Source organism: Sus scrofa, chromosome 9 (assembly GCF_000003025.6).
Source record: "Sus scrofa isolate TJ Tabasco breed Duroc chromosome 9, Sscrofa11.1, whole genome shotgun sequence".
Taxonomy (NCBI): Eukaryota; Metazoa; Chordata; class Mammalia; order Artiodactyla; family Suidae; genus Sus; species Sus scrofa.
In genome coordinates, this window is record NC_010451.4 from 57,420,994 (window position 1) to 57,435,229 (window position 14,236).

A 14,236-nucleotide genomic window follows, 5' to 3' on the forward strand; every position below is an offset into this window, starting at 1 on the left:
CTGAGCACACTCCCCTCTGCCACCCCAGCCCTTCCTGTCCCTGTATTTGTGCACTTTCCCACCCTCTCTCGGCCCCTGCACAGAGCTCTTCCCTCCAGACGCCTGTGTCTTCCACTTGCTCTGACAAAATCTTGCTTATCTAGATGCCCCCACATCCACGCCCCCAGAATTCCACAGAGACGCCCCTGCGGTCAATGGGCCCTTCTTCTCTTGGCCTCATTGGTCCTTAGTGCTGGGTTTGATATAGAGTGATGCTTGTTGAATTCATTTGAGTATGTTGGCATCGATGGCTTAAAATAATAGCACCTTTTCCTTCCTTGCCACTAAATTTGGGACATTGAAGACGGATGCTGAGATCAGACAGAGGAGGGAATGAGAATACCAGCTTTATTGCCAACCCAGTTAGATCCTGCAGCATAGACGTTGTCAAACCAGATTTCCTAGGGGTTTGCTCCAAGACCATTCGTCGGGATGAGTCAGCTGGGGACAGTTTGGTTTTACAGAGCAGATCTATTTACTGAGGGTCTCTTGCTCACGCCTCAAGGGAGAGACGACCCTTCAGACTCACCCTGCAAGGAGGGCTGGGGCCGGTGCCACATGTGCTGAGCCGGTGGACACTGAGCTGGGTGGATAGCAGCTGCTATGGGGACAGACCATCCTAGAGAGATGCCTGGAAGGCCGAAGGCTCTCATTCAGTTCCTTATTCCCAATCCACCTATCTGGTAAGTTGCTCTTCCACCAAGCGAGGGAACACAGAGGAAGAAATGTATCCCCTCCATACCTCCACGGGATGGGGTTTCTATTTTATGGGCCAAGATGATAGAAGAGAAGGAGAGTGTGTTAGGCAAAGTCTTATAATTAAGACAAAGCATTTCTTGATGATCTGAGCAGACATGAATATTGGGATGTACTGAGAATTATGATGCATCCCATTGTGTAAGAAAATGACATTATGGACATGTTAGGGAAAAAAAGAGTCTTTATCCATTAGAAATCACACAGCAATATATATGGTGGAATAACATGGTATCTTGGGTTTATTTTAAAATACTTTAGCCCAAAACAATTAAACAAAGGTGAAAGGAAGAGCAGAAGTGGTGAAATAATTGGAAAAATATTAATGATTGGTGGCCTGGGTGATAGGTACACAGGGGTTCATTATGCTATTCTCTTCAATTTTCTGTACACTGGAAAATTTCCACAACAAAGTTTTATATGAAAGGATATGGAGGGGAGTTCCCGTTGTGGCTCAGCAGTAATGCACCTGACTGGTATCCATGAGGAGGCGGGTTCGATCCCTGGCCCTGCTCAGTGGGTTAAGGATCCAACCTTGCTGGGAGCTGTGGTGTAAGTCGCAGACTTGGCTTGCATCCTGCATTGCTGCAGCTGTGGCATAGGCTGGCAGCTGCAGCTCTGATTCAACCCCTAGCCTGGGAACTTCCATATGCCACACATGTGGCCCTAAGAAGCAAAAAAAGAAAAAGAAAAGAAAAATGTAAAAGATATGGGGGAGCTTAGAGAAACTGAGTTGTCCACTAAACCAGGCTTTGGGGGTAAGGCGTCCAAGAGCAATGCTGCAAGCTGTCCATGGAGCAGAAGGCCTGGCTGGACACAGGGCTCCCAACAGCCAGTGTGAACAACCCACCTCCGGGTCCCCTACCAGTGCCAAGTCCAGAAACCAGATGTAGCAGTCACCTCCCTTCTCCTGCAGCCAGACTGGAGCTTCTTCAGATAATTGGCTTCTAGAAAGAAGTCTGGGGCAGGAGTGGGAATGGCCAAACTGGGGTCACCAGGCCCCAGTGCCCTATCTGGGCATCAGGCAGCTGCACTTCCCTGGTGAGGGGTGGGCTCTGCCTCCTCCAGTTCAGGAAAGGGATGTAGATCATCTTGAAAAAGTATTAATCTCCACTGCAGGGAGGAAACGGTTCTCCCGCCTGTTCCAAGTGTGTTTACGTTTCTGTTAAGTTTTCCCTGTAGCCTCTACAGCAATAACTTTTGCATCATTTTTTTCATTTTACAAATAGTTTCTCACATTTTCTTAGAATTCTAATGATATCGTTTTCGTCCCCAAAGTGGACTCACACATCTTCTGCACAACAACCGTGAGTCTGTCATCCCCCTATTACGGATGAGACTCACCCGGGTTCCCAGGGCTCTGAGGAGGTGACCTCAGGCTTCAAACCCCAAAGACCCACCCTGAGACCAGCCCGTGTCACTTCCACTGCGATGCAGCCAGACTTCCATTTGTGACTTTCAGCCAGACTTCAAGCAGGTTTTTTTCTTTATCTCAATCTAATCAAGAGCCGAAACGTCAGAGGTTTTCATCTTCCTTCGGTCAGTTTTCTGGATCGCTTTTCTCAATCTTTTGAAAGCTGTCATAAGCGAACACAAGAATACTAAAAAAAAAAAAAAAAATCTACAAGTGGTTAGAGTTTCAGACAGAGCTTGTAAACTTGCTACCACTTCTAGGCAACACAGGACACCGGTTCAACTTAATTGTCCATCCGTGGGCGGCTCCCACAAGAGGCCGCTGCCTCAGCTGTCAAAGACTCTGAAGCATGAAATCAGTTTTAAAGGTGATTTTGTTCAGAAAGTGGGCAAAAATCAAAAATCAACTGAATCGCTTGCCTGCGACTGCCTGCAGCCTCCCCAAGGAGTGCTGACACAGGGCACCTGGAAAAGGGACCGAGCTCTGCAAAGTGTCAGGGAGGGGCCGCATCTCCGTGTGCAAATAACTGGCCTCAGCACATTCCAAGGGAAAAAGTGGAGGAGAAGTATGACGCGATGTCAAAAGAAGGCGCAGGCCCAACAGGCTCTCCCCTGCTGCTTAATACAGGAAATATTTCCCAAACATCTCGGCTAATCCTGCACCGATACAATGAGAAATGAGCCCGTCTGGCAGCCAAGTGCTTATTAAACAAGGACAAGAAAATACTCCCGCCCATAGCAACAGAGCCAAAGATAACAGCGGGGAACAGGGAAGCTGCAGAGCAAAGGCAGATACAAAACATTCAATCCCAGGAGCCCCCCAGAGTGACCGATGTGTGAAAAAAATAAAGGACCTCATTTTGCCCAAGAAGCTAAGCAACGTACTGTAAACCCCAGGAAGGGGCGTAGGGCTGGAGGGCCCCGTGGACTCGGCTCTGGGAAAGACAGAGATAGATGGTAGAAATGACAGGCAGGACTGAACCGGGGCCACACCTTGAGGCTTTCTGTGCTGGCCACTAGCCTGTTTTTTTTTTGGGGGGGGGGTGCTGTCTTTTTGCCTTTTCTAGGACCGCTTCCAGCAGCATATGGAGGTTCCCAGGCTAGGGGTCTAATCGGAGCCATAGCCACCGGCCTACACCAGAGCCACAGCAACATGGGATCCGAGCCACATCTGCAACCTACACCACAGCTCACGGCAACACCGGATCCTTACCCCAGTGAGTGAGACCCGGGATCGAACCTGCAACCTCATGGTTCCTAGTCGGATTTGTTAACCACTGCGCCACAACGGGAACTCCACCACTGGCCTGTTGATGACATGAACACAGGAGGCAGAAAGATACAGGCTACTTTTCCACTTGCAGGAACACAGGATCCATGACACTGCGTGGTGAAGACTTCATGTAACACAGGGGGACTTGCTTTCCAATACCTATGCCTCCTAAATACCCATTCCTCCTTTCCTGTCAAAGTGCGCACCCTCCCAGTGTTCTTCCAAGCTCTCTGTCCATGCGGGGAGGGAGCTCCCCCTAGGTAGACAGCCTCTCACCTACACCTTGTAGCTCCATCCCAGAGCAGCCATTCTGTTTGGCTTTAAGAAAGAAGTTCGTTGCAGCAGCTATTCGTGAGAGGTGGGGCCATGGTGCAGAGGCAGGATGAACTCGAAAAATCATTTCGTATCCCCTTTTACTACTTTTTTAAAATTTAATTTTTTAAAAATGGTTTGCTGCCCCCACAGCATATGGAGTTCTGGGCCAGGAATCAGATCTGAGCTGCAGTTGCGACCTACGCCATTGCTGCAGTATCACTGGATCCTTAACCCACTGTGCGGGGCTAGAGATAGAACCTGCATCCTAGCGCTCCAGGGGTGCTGCTATTCCCATTGAGCTACAATGGGGATGCCAGCCTTTTACTACTTTAAAAGCACTCGTTTTATTTGTCACTGCAACAAACCTGCTGGAGAGCCTTAGAATTTTATGGCTGGAAGGACTTAAGAAATATTCCAACAGGCTTATTTTATGGAAGGGAAACTGAGGCTGAGAGTTTAAAATGGTTTGTTCAGAATGAGCCTAGACCTGTTCTCCTGGCTCCTGGGCCTGTGCTCTGTTCATGATGTCATCCTACCAAGTCCCCTCCCCCAATCGGGAAACATGGGAGCTGTTATTTTCGAGTTCTTTTTTTTTTCTTTTTTTTTTTTTTTTTTTTGTCTTTTTGCCATTTCTTGAGCTGCTCCCACGGCATATGGAGTTTCCCAGGCCAGGGGTCCAATCGGAGCTGTAGCTGCCACCCTATGCCAGAGCCGCGTCTGCGACCTACACCACAGCTCACAGCATCGCTGGATCATTAACCCACTGAGCAAGGGCAGAGATTGAACCCACAACCTCATGGTTTCTAGCCGGATTCGTTAACCACTGTGCCATGACGGGAACTCCTAGAGTTCTTTTAAGAGGAAAATGAAAAATCTTCCCTGCCTCGGTGACCTGCCCCTGGTTGCTAGCTTCACTGGCCCATAGCAAATTTATCTAAGCCCCTCTAACTCATCCTTGCAACCTTTCTGAAATTTTAATAAATTAAGCCACTGTCATTCTTTGCAGAAGTGAACTGTGTACCAGCTATACCAGTTCCAAATCCACCCACTCTCTTCCCCAGCACACACTCCCTGCCCTTTCTCTCTCTCAAAGGATTGTCTGTATGATGACAAAACCATAGGCTGAAAAGTTCAAAGTTCTATCACTTGTTGGTTGTTAGCTCTGGACCACAGGTGATTGCCTTCAGACACCATGATGTCCCCCACGGCTCTGACACTGAGCTGACCTACTATGGCACCACATGACAATCACCCCTGGGTCTCCAATGCTTATGGGAAAGAATGCAGCATCTGGAGTCAGTCAGCTCTCAGTCTGAGCAAACTACACACTCTCTTTGGGCCTCAGTTTCCTCGTATGTAAAACTGTGGTCAGAATAGTGGCTCAGAGTTCCTACCATGGTACAGTAGGTTAAGAATCGACTGCAGTGGCTCTGCTTACTGCAGAGGCGTGGGTTCGATCCCCAGCCCAGGAACTTCCATATGCCGAAGGTTCAGCCATTCCAAAAAAAAAAAAAAAAAAGAAAAATAGTGGCTCCCTCCAGATGATGAAGAGTAAATGAAGATGTAATGAGACAATCCCTTTAAAGGGTTTTAGAAGAGCGCCAGGCACAGAAAAAATTGCCAACTATCATTTCAGTGACTATTGAACTCGAAAACTATAAGAAAAAAATGGGATATTAGATTTCTGCCAACAGCCTGACCCACTTATCTTTAAGAGCATTGGCTTGTCTCCAGACTTCAAGTTGTTAGAGACAATTTTACAAACTTTTAATCAGTTGCTTTCTCTGCAATTACAATTTCAATCTTGTGTGCGCTGGACAGATATGCTGAGAACATGGCTCTCCTTTACCTAAGGGCTATGAGCACCCAGATTTCGCCTCCCATCAGCATCAATGCATAGACTCTCTTGACCCTCCTTAAGTACGAGTCTAGCCAAGATCTCCATTAACATTTTCAAAAGGAAAACACACACACAGACACAAATACAGAAATAATCGAGCAACCGTAGGTTAGATTTCTTGGAGAGTATAGCCACTAATTATTGCTTGGCAGAGCTTATAAAGTACCCCATTCTTACCTTGTTGTCCTTGATATGATCTGGAAAAATGACAGTCAACAACTTCTAACTCAAGGCAGGTTTGGGTTGGCCCAGCGGCCAAGTTGGGTAAGAATTTGGTCCCTCTGGGAACTTAGTCCACAGCCCTTTTCCAACTGAGGGCTGGCGTCCATCTCCTCTGGACCCTCCCTCTTGGACCCACCCTGTTCTGGTCCCTCAAGTGCATAGGACCCTTCGTGTCTATCTTGGGGCTTTGAGCCAGCCTTCCCTCTACCCGTCTCCTGGAGGTCTCCGTGGTTCCAGATTCCCAGTTTGGCTTTTGAGCCTTTCCTGTCTGCCTGTTGTATTTCTCTGCAGTTTTTGTTTGCCTGAGGCATGTCCACCAGCCAGAAATTAACACTTGTTCTCCCCTTCTCTAAAGCTTCCAGGCTTCCTCAGTTGGGTCTGGTCTCTGTGACAGCCACATCTTGCTCTAGAATCAGCCTGCCTTACATCTCCTTTCAAACCTTGACTTCTCTTTAGGACCACCCCCTGGGCTCCCCTTTCCTGTAATCTAATTGGTCTTGAGCTAATAGGTTGGGACCTGATTTGCGGAACAGAAATGACTGACAGCTCATTTGCTCAATGGCAGATCACATCTTTATTGCTTGGTTTCTAAGGCATTACCCCCTTCCTCAAATTCACTTTATTGACTCATTCCTCTAGAGACTTTAAGAATCTTCTGGAATTCTGACATAAGTAGATAGATTCGACCATATTAGGCACATACTGTATTTTCCACATATAACAGATGGAAAAAGACATCATTTCCACCTAAAGAATCTGAGCCTATTTTCTCCATAACTTGGTTAAACAAGAGGCGTGATTTATTTACTCTTTTGATGGTTGCTGAGGTGATGGATAGGAAGCGGTACTGCCTTAGGTAATCGCAATCAATTACTTGCTGCCAGTTGTAACCAGTGTGCTGAAAGAGCAGTAAGCAAGGCTCTGATACAGTTCAGGTCTTGACATTTGTAGAAAAGTAGTAATTGTATTATGGCCAAAGGGATTTAGATGCTTTAGCCCCGGGGGCTCTGCCTTCTCCAGTTGCCCTGGGAACCGAGGGAATTATTATCTCAGCTCATCCTAACACTTACTGTTAAGGCCCAGGAGTGGGGAAGCTCTGCTTGAGGTTTCCAGCGGGAGTAACTTAATCCTGTATTTATTACCCCTGCCCATCAAACCTTCTCCATCCAATCTCCCTTCTCCAAGTCTGGGAGAAAGTCTTGGCCGATCCTTTTGCTTTCCCAGGTCCTTTTAAGCATTGTCTTATTTTCCATCAAATTTAAATCAAAATGTAATCTTTTACCTATATCAGAACTTCTCCCCTCGCCAGTGCAGGCTCAGACCCCATGGCAGGCTGCTGTGCTCTCTGTCCCACCTTCCCTCCCATGGAGCCTCCCGAGTTAAGGGGGAGGGGAAGGAGAAGATGAGGGTGAACTTAGCTGGTGCCCTTGACATTGGGGTTGGTGCCTTACCGTGTGACAGACACTCCAGTGCTGACTGTGCTGGGGCACCAATGCACCCCAACACCCTTTCCACTGGGGTCGCCGCACCCTGGAAGGCAGCCCTTCTTTAACTTGAGCCCTGATGCCTCAATGCTGACCCTTCAGCCAAAGAGAGAACTCAATCTGATCGCATCACCATTGGTGGACATGCAGCATCTCCCTTGGCAACTCCATCCCTTATCTTTACATCCTAGGAGGCACCAGCCCACCTCTCACCATTTGACTTTTCCCATGAGGCAAGACACTGGTCTTTGGATCAAGGGAGAGAGGACAAGTTCTTCCAAAATCACTCTAGGTTTCCATCCAGACCCTTGGTAGCTCTGGGGCTGTGTGTTTTCCATTCAAAGCCCCTCAGCTGAAGGGCAGCCCATCCCATTCAAGTGTCAGGAGAAAGAGGAGAAAATGCATGTGAAGGCAGGTTGCTGATAAGACTCTGCGTGACTTTTTTTGTTTCTTTTAGTTTTGAGAATGAAACCAAGCTTTTATGTTTTTGAACTGTCAGCAGCACTTACAGGCAAGCTGCAATGATTATTCACTGAAGTCTATCATTGAAGAAACTATACTATTGCTTTTGACATCACTACCCAGGTCTGTTTTGATTCTCTTTGTGAGGTTTCTGCAGTCCAAAAGTCCTCACGTAAAACCTTTCTTACAGTCCAGATTAGGCTTTTGACTGCTACTTGTGCCCTGGATGCTGTAACCTGTCTTTTAACACACCATCAGAGTCCCTCAAGATTCTCAAACCTTCTATTTCAAATGTGAGAATTGTAATGTCTTCCAGGAAAATGGAGATGTTTTTCTTAGACATACTCAGCAAATCTCATGCAATATATTGAATGATCTGTATGAAAATGTTTGGGTGGTGCATTTCCTCAGGGGGCAGGCTGCCACATTCCTTACCTATGAGTAAAGCTTTCTAGGTGGCAGAGAGGTAATGCCCAGCCTGCCATCTCCTGATGCCAAGTTTCCTCCAGTTGGTGTTCCCCTCACAGCTAGTGACATGTGGAATGGGCACCCGCTATTACCACAGCAGAGCCAGGGCCAGAATCCAGGGCGTTAGAGGAATGACACCATCACACACCTCTTGGAGCTCCTGTAGTAGGACTACTTTGTAAATGTTAAAGAACCAGTCATTCAGTATATACAGAGGTGGGGGGCAAATAAACAAAAAATAAAAGCAAACAGACAACACCAAGAAAAAGAAAACAAAAAAACCAATTTCCCCACCCCAATAACCAGAACTGGGGACAAATTCTTTCATCCAATATGGTACTGTTGGTGATGTCAGAGAGGAATGTCCTACCAGAGGCTGTTAAACGCATTTAGAATGTCATATAAATGGAATCACAGGGTATATAATCTTTTGAGATTGGCTTCTTTCCCTTAGGATGATGTCACTGAGATTCATTGAGTTGTTGCATGTATCAATAAATTTATTCCTTCTTATTTCTGAGAATGGCAGTGTGATTCACCATATTAACCACATTCACCATATTAACAAGCGGAAAAAAAACACCTTTTGATCTACTCTAAACAATATAGGGAAAACCATATGAAAAATCCAACATTCATTCCTGATTTAAAAAAAAAATCCCTGTTAGAAATAGAAATAATAAACTAGAAATAAAAGGGAACTTCCTCAGTCTAAAAAGGGGTATCTACAGATACAGAGCCTGAAGGTGACATAATTTTTATTGCTGAAAACCTCTATGCCTTCCCCCTAAGATCAATAATAAGGAAAGAATATCTGATCAATATTATACTAGAGGTTTTGGCCAATGCAGTAACACAAGAAAAAGAACAAAAAGGCATTAAGATTGGAAAGGAAGGAAGAAGTCAGTTTAACTATAAATGACGTGATCGTGTACATAGAAAGTCCTAAAGAATTTACAAAGTGTTACTAGAGTTTTGTGAGTTAACTCAGAGTAAATGAGTTAAATAAGATTGAACACAAGACTAGTATAGAAAATTTAATTATGTATCCATATTCTAGCAACAAACAATCAGACATTGGTATGGAAGGAACAATAACATTTACAATAGCATTTAAAACTATGAAATACTTGAAGATAATAAAAAGATATATAAACCTTATACACTAAGACTATAGAAAAAAATACTGTGGGAAATGAAAGAACTAAAAAATGAAGAGATCTACCCTGTTCATGGATTAAAAACTCAAGCTTTTGCAGATGTCAATTCTTCCTATTTGATCTATAGATTCAATGTAATCCCACTGAGAATCATAGTAGCCTTATTTAGAAATTGACAAGCTGATTCTAAGATTTATGAAAATGTCAAAGACATTTCAAATAGTCTTTGAATAAGAAAAATCAAAGTTTAGGACTTATACTGCGCACAATCAAGACTCATTATAAAGCCGCAATAATCAGCATAGTGTGGTGTTGGCATAAAAATAGAAAATTAGATTAATGGAACAGAAATAAGTGTTCAGAAATGGTCCCATGCATATATTGTCAATCAATGTTTGACAAAGGGGCCAGGATATTTCAATGGTGAAAGGTTCTTCTTTTCAATAATGGTGCTGAAGTAGTCATCTGTGGTAGACAAAATTCTACAGGTGTCTCCCAGAGATTCTGTATTCCGATTATTCAAACAGTAATATAGGTACTACTGCTAGAGGGACTTTGCAGATGTAATTAAGGTTACAGACCTTTAGATAGGGAGATTATTTAGGATTATTCACAAGGGTCCAATATAATCATTAGAGTCCTTAAAAACAGATAAATTTATCTGGCTGGAATCAGAGCTGCTGGATCATATGGCAACACTATTTTTAGTTTTTAAAGGAATCTCTATACTGTTTTCCATAGTGGTTGCACCAATATATTCCCAACATGCGCAGGAGTATTCCCTTTTCTCCACACCCTCTCCAGCATTTGTTATTTATAGACATTGTAGTGATGGTTATTTGGACCAGGGTGAGGTGATACTTCATTGTAATTTTGATGTGAATTTCTCTAATAATGAACCATGTTGAGCATTTTTCATGTGCCTATTGGCCATCTTCATGTCTTTTTTTGTCTTTCTTTTTTTAAAAATTAAATTATAATTGACCTAACAATGGTTCTTCAATTTCTGTTGTGTAGAAGAGGGACCCAGTCACACACACAGTTCCCTGCTGTATGTCTTCTTTGCAGAAATGTCTATTTAGGTCTTCTGGCCATTTTTTGATTGGGTTTGATTTTTTTTTGAGTTGTATAAGTTGTATACAACTATATATATTGGAAGTTAAACCCTTACCAGTTGCATCACTCGCAAATATTTTCTCTCATTCTGTGGGTTGGGTTTTCCTTTTGTTTATGGTTTCCTCTGTTGTGCAAAAACGTATAAGTTTGATTAGGTCCCATTTGTTTATTTTCTGCTTTTATTTCTATTGCCTTGGGAAATGGATTGAGGTAATTGCTGTTAAAGTGAAGGAATTGATTGTTAAAGAATAGGGTTCTATAAAGTTGGAATGGGGTTGTATGGGACGATCCCAACAAAGCTGAGGGCATTGAGCCCCTGAATTCTGCTGAGTCTTCTATGCTAGTAGAAGAGGTCATCCCACTCCAGTGTAAGTGGCTTCACATCACCACTGGATGCGGCCTCCCCACCCTCAGTGGGAGTAGCCTCTATACCTCTATCTGAGGGCTTCACCCCACGTCACCTGAGGAGACTAGTCATCTAAGCCAGAGGCAGTTCTCACGCAGGACACTGCTTACACTCCTCAGAGCCTACCCTCACCACTCCTCATTGTTTCCAGACTCATGTCACAGCTAAAGGTGAGTCACCATGTGTGACCCATGAGGAGGTGAGCTACACTCCAAAGGAGCTACCTGAGTCTCATAATTCATACAGATTGAAATCCGTGGGGCATGTGTGGGAATGGGTATTGAGGAAATGGGGTCATGGTGAAATTTGGATCCAGCTATTCCCGTTGGATCAGGCTTACAAAGCTGAGGTTCTCCGTTTGATGTGGCAACCTAAGGACTTAGGAATAGCTGTAACAGTTTGATCGGTTGGCTGAAACATGGACCAAAATTAGTGCATGGTGAGCAAACTGGAAATGCCAGGCTTGCCTTGGTTTAATGGAGAGGAAGTGGCTAATCCAGTGGCTTAGGGAGATGGAAATATTAGAGTAGATTTGTCACTTAGGACCTGCTCTGGGAGGGTCTAGAAGACCTACTTTTCACCACTATTGTGAAGGATAAACTTGTGAGGGGAGCCCCTCGCAAGAGAGAGCTCTGGACTTGCCTACTGCAGCCACTGAATTGCCATGAATATTTTTTCCTTGTTTTGTTATGACTGTTTGTGTGTGTGTGTGTATGTGTGTGTGTGTGTGTGTGTGTGTGTGTGTGTGTGTGTGTTACATAATATGGTAGACTACTGACTTTGTATCATAGTGTTTAAGTATTGTTAATTTTACAAGATATCAAAGAGAAGAATAAACATCACCTAAGGACTTTAATCCTCTTTTGGGGAAAGTTATGTGCAGGAGAGTTGTATCATGTTAGATAGAAGTATGATATTATTGTCTTCATTTGGAGAGTCGTTGTGGCTTAAAGAGATGTGAGTGTCAAGTTGACAAGGGGGAGTCTTGTGATAGTAGTATATGTTAACTTGGCTGGCCTGTGGTACCCAAATATCTATTTAAATATGATGCTGGATCTTTCTGTGTGTGTGTTTTTGTATGAGAATAACATTTACATGGGGGGTGGACTTGAGGTAAAACAGATTGCCCTTCATAATGGGGATGTACGTCATGCCTTTAGCTGGGGGCCTGATGTTTTGGACTGAATATTTGTTCCCCCCCAAAATACACATGTTGAGGCCCTAGCCTCCACTGTGGGGTGTTAAGACATGGGGGCATTTTTGTAATTAGGTTTAGACGATTGCATGATAAGATTTGTAAGATGAAAAGAGACACCAGAGCTTGCTTTCTTCCACAAATGAGGATGCAGAGAGTATATAGTCATCTAAGCCCGAAGGAGGCCCCTCTTCAGAACCCCATGATGCTAGCACCCTGATCCCAGACTTCCCAGCCTCCAAAACTCTGAGCAATAAGTTTATGTTTTAAGCCACCCCATCTATGGTATTTTGTTATAGCAGCAAAACAGACTGGGACACCTGTCTAGAACCAAAGAGTGATCTTCCCTGAACAAGAAGGAATTCAGCCAGCAGACAGCCTTTGGACTTGAACCACAGTGGCTCTTGTGTGCTGTCTCCAGCTTCCAGCCTACCTTGAAGGTCCTGGACTTGCCAGCCTCCATAATCACGTGAGACAACTCCTTGAAACAAACCTCTCTGTATATATACATCCTGTTGGTTCTGTCTCTCTGGAGAACTCTGACTAATGCAATCACTTTGGAAGACAGTTTGGTGATTTCTTAAAAAGTTAAACATCCACCTTTCACATGACTTAGTCATTCCATTTACCTAAGAGAAATAAGCACGTGTTCATATAAGGACCTGGACATAAATGCTTACAGCATATTTTATTTTATTTTATTTTATTTTATTTTTTGTCTTTTTGTCTTTTTAGAACCACACCTGCAGCATATGGAGGTTCCCAAGCTTGGGGTCCAATTGGAATTGTAGCCTCCAGCTTATACCACAGCCACAGCAATGCCAGATCCCAGCCGGGTCTGTGACCTACACCACAGCTCACCACAACCCGGGATCCTTAACCCACTGAGTGAAGCCAGGGATCAAACCTGTGTCCTCATGGATGCTAGTCAGATTCATTTCCGCTGAGCCACAAAGGGAACTCCAACATCTTTATTTCTAATAGCTCCAAACCAGGAACACCTCAAAATGTTATTAATAGGTGAATTGATAAACTGTGGTATAGCCATAGAGTGGAGCCACACTTAGCAATACAAAGGGAGAAATATTGATACACACAACACAATAAATCTCAAATAATTACACCACATGATTTCTTTTACATAAAATTCTAGAAAAAGCAAATTTATCTGTAGGATCAGAAAGTAGTGCAGTGGTTGCCTGGAGATGGGAGTGGGGATGGAGGTTCTAAAGGAACATGAGGAAAATTTTGGAAGGGATGGATATGTTCATTATCTTTATTTTAGCAATGGTTTCAAATATGTCAAAAATCATAAAAGTGTATGCTTTAAACATGTGAAGTTTATTGCACGTCTATTATACCTCAGTAAAGCTGTAAATGCCCCCCAGACAACCACAACAACAAAGCAGTTGCAGACCATACTTCCCTGGTGCTCGCTGTTAAGCGGGATAATAATCCCTAATATTTACAGAGCACTTACTATGTGCTAGACAGTGTTCTCAACCTCTATGTGTCATTTCTTTTAATGCATGGGTAGTATTATTATCTCCTTTTTATAGAGGATAAAAGTGGGGTTAGAGAGGTTAAATAACTTGCCTTACTTCTCTAATTTCACCTCTCTAACCAGAAATTTGACTCCACAGCCATTCTCATATGGAGCTTAGTATAGGGGAAACCAAAGATGGGGAACAGGGGCATAAATGAATCTGGGGTCAGAAGCACAACCTGGTGTGTGACGCTCAGAAGCTAAATCTTCATCTTTCAAGTCCATGTATTTGTCAAGGGTTGTGGTCCATCAGCCAGATAAGATGAGAATTAGAAAAAATGGATCAAAATGAAAGGAAGGGTAAAAGAATGGGGATAAGAAATTGATGGAGAGAAGGAAGGAGGAGGAAGAAAGGAAGGAGGGAGGGAGAGGGAGGGAGGAAGAAAGGAAGGATGGAGGTGAGACAGCTCATATCCTCAAGGATTTTAAATGATTTTTTTATGTTCATTAATAATGATTTTTATTTTTTCCATTATAGCTG

General features: G+C 43.9%; 1 long non-coding RNA gene across 1 annotated transcript; it reads right to left on the minus strand.

Annotated features, from left to right (window-relative positions):
- On the minus strand, positions 374-4,407 carry LOC106504929. The gene is made up of 2 exons (XR_002335747.1): positions 3,422-4,407; positions 374-2,396 (listed from the first exon to the last, which is right to left on the minus strand). It is a non-coding gene; the product is annotated as an uncharacterized LOC106504929 (long non-coding RNA).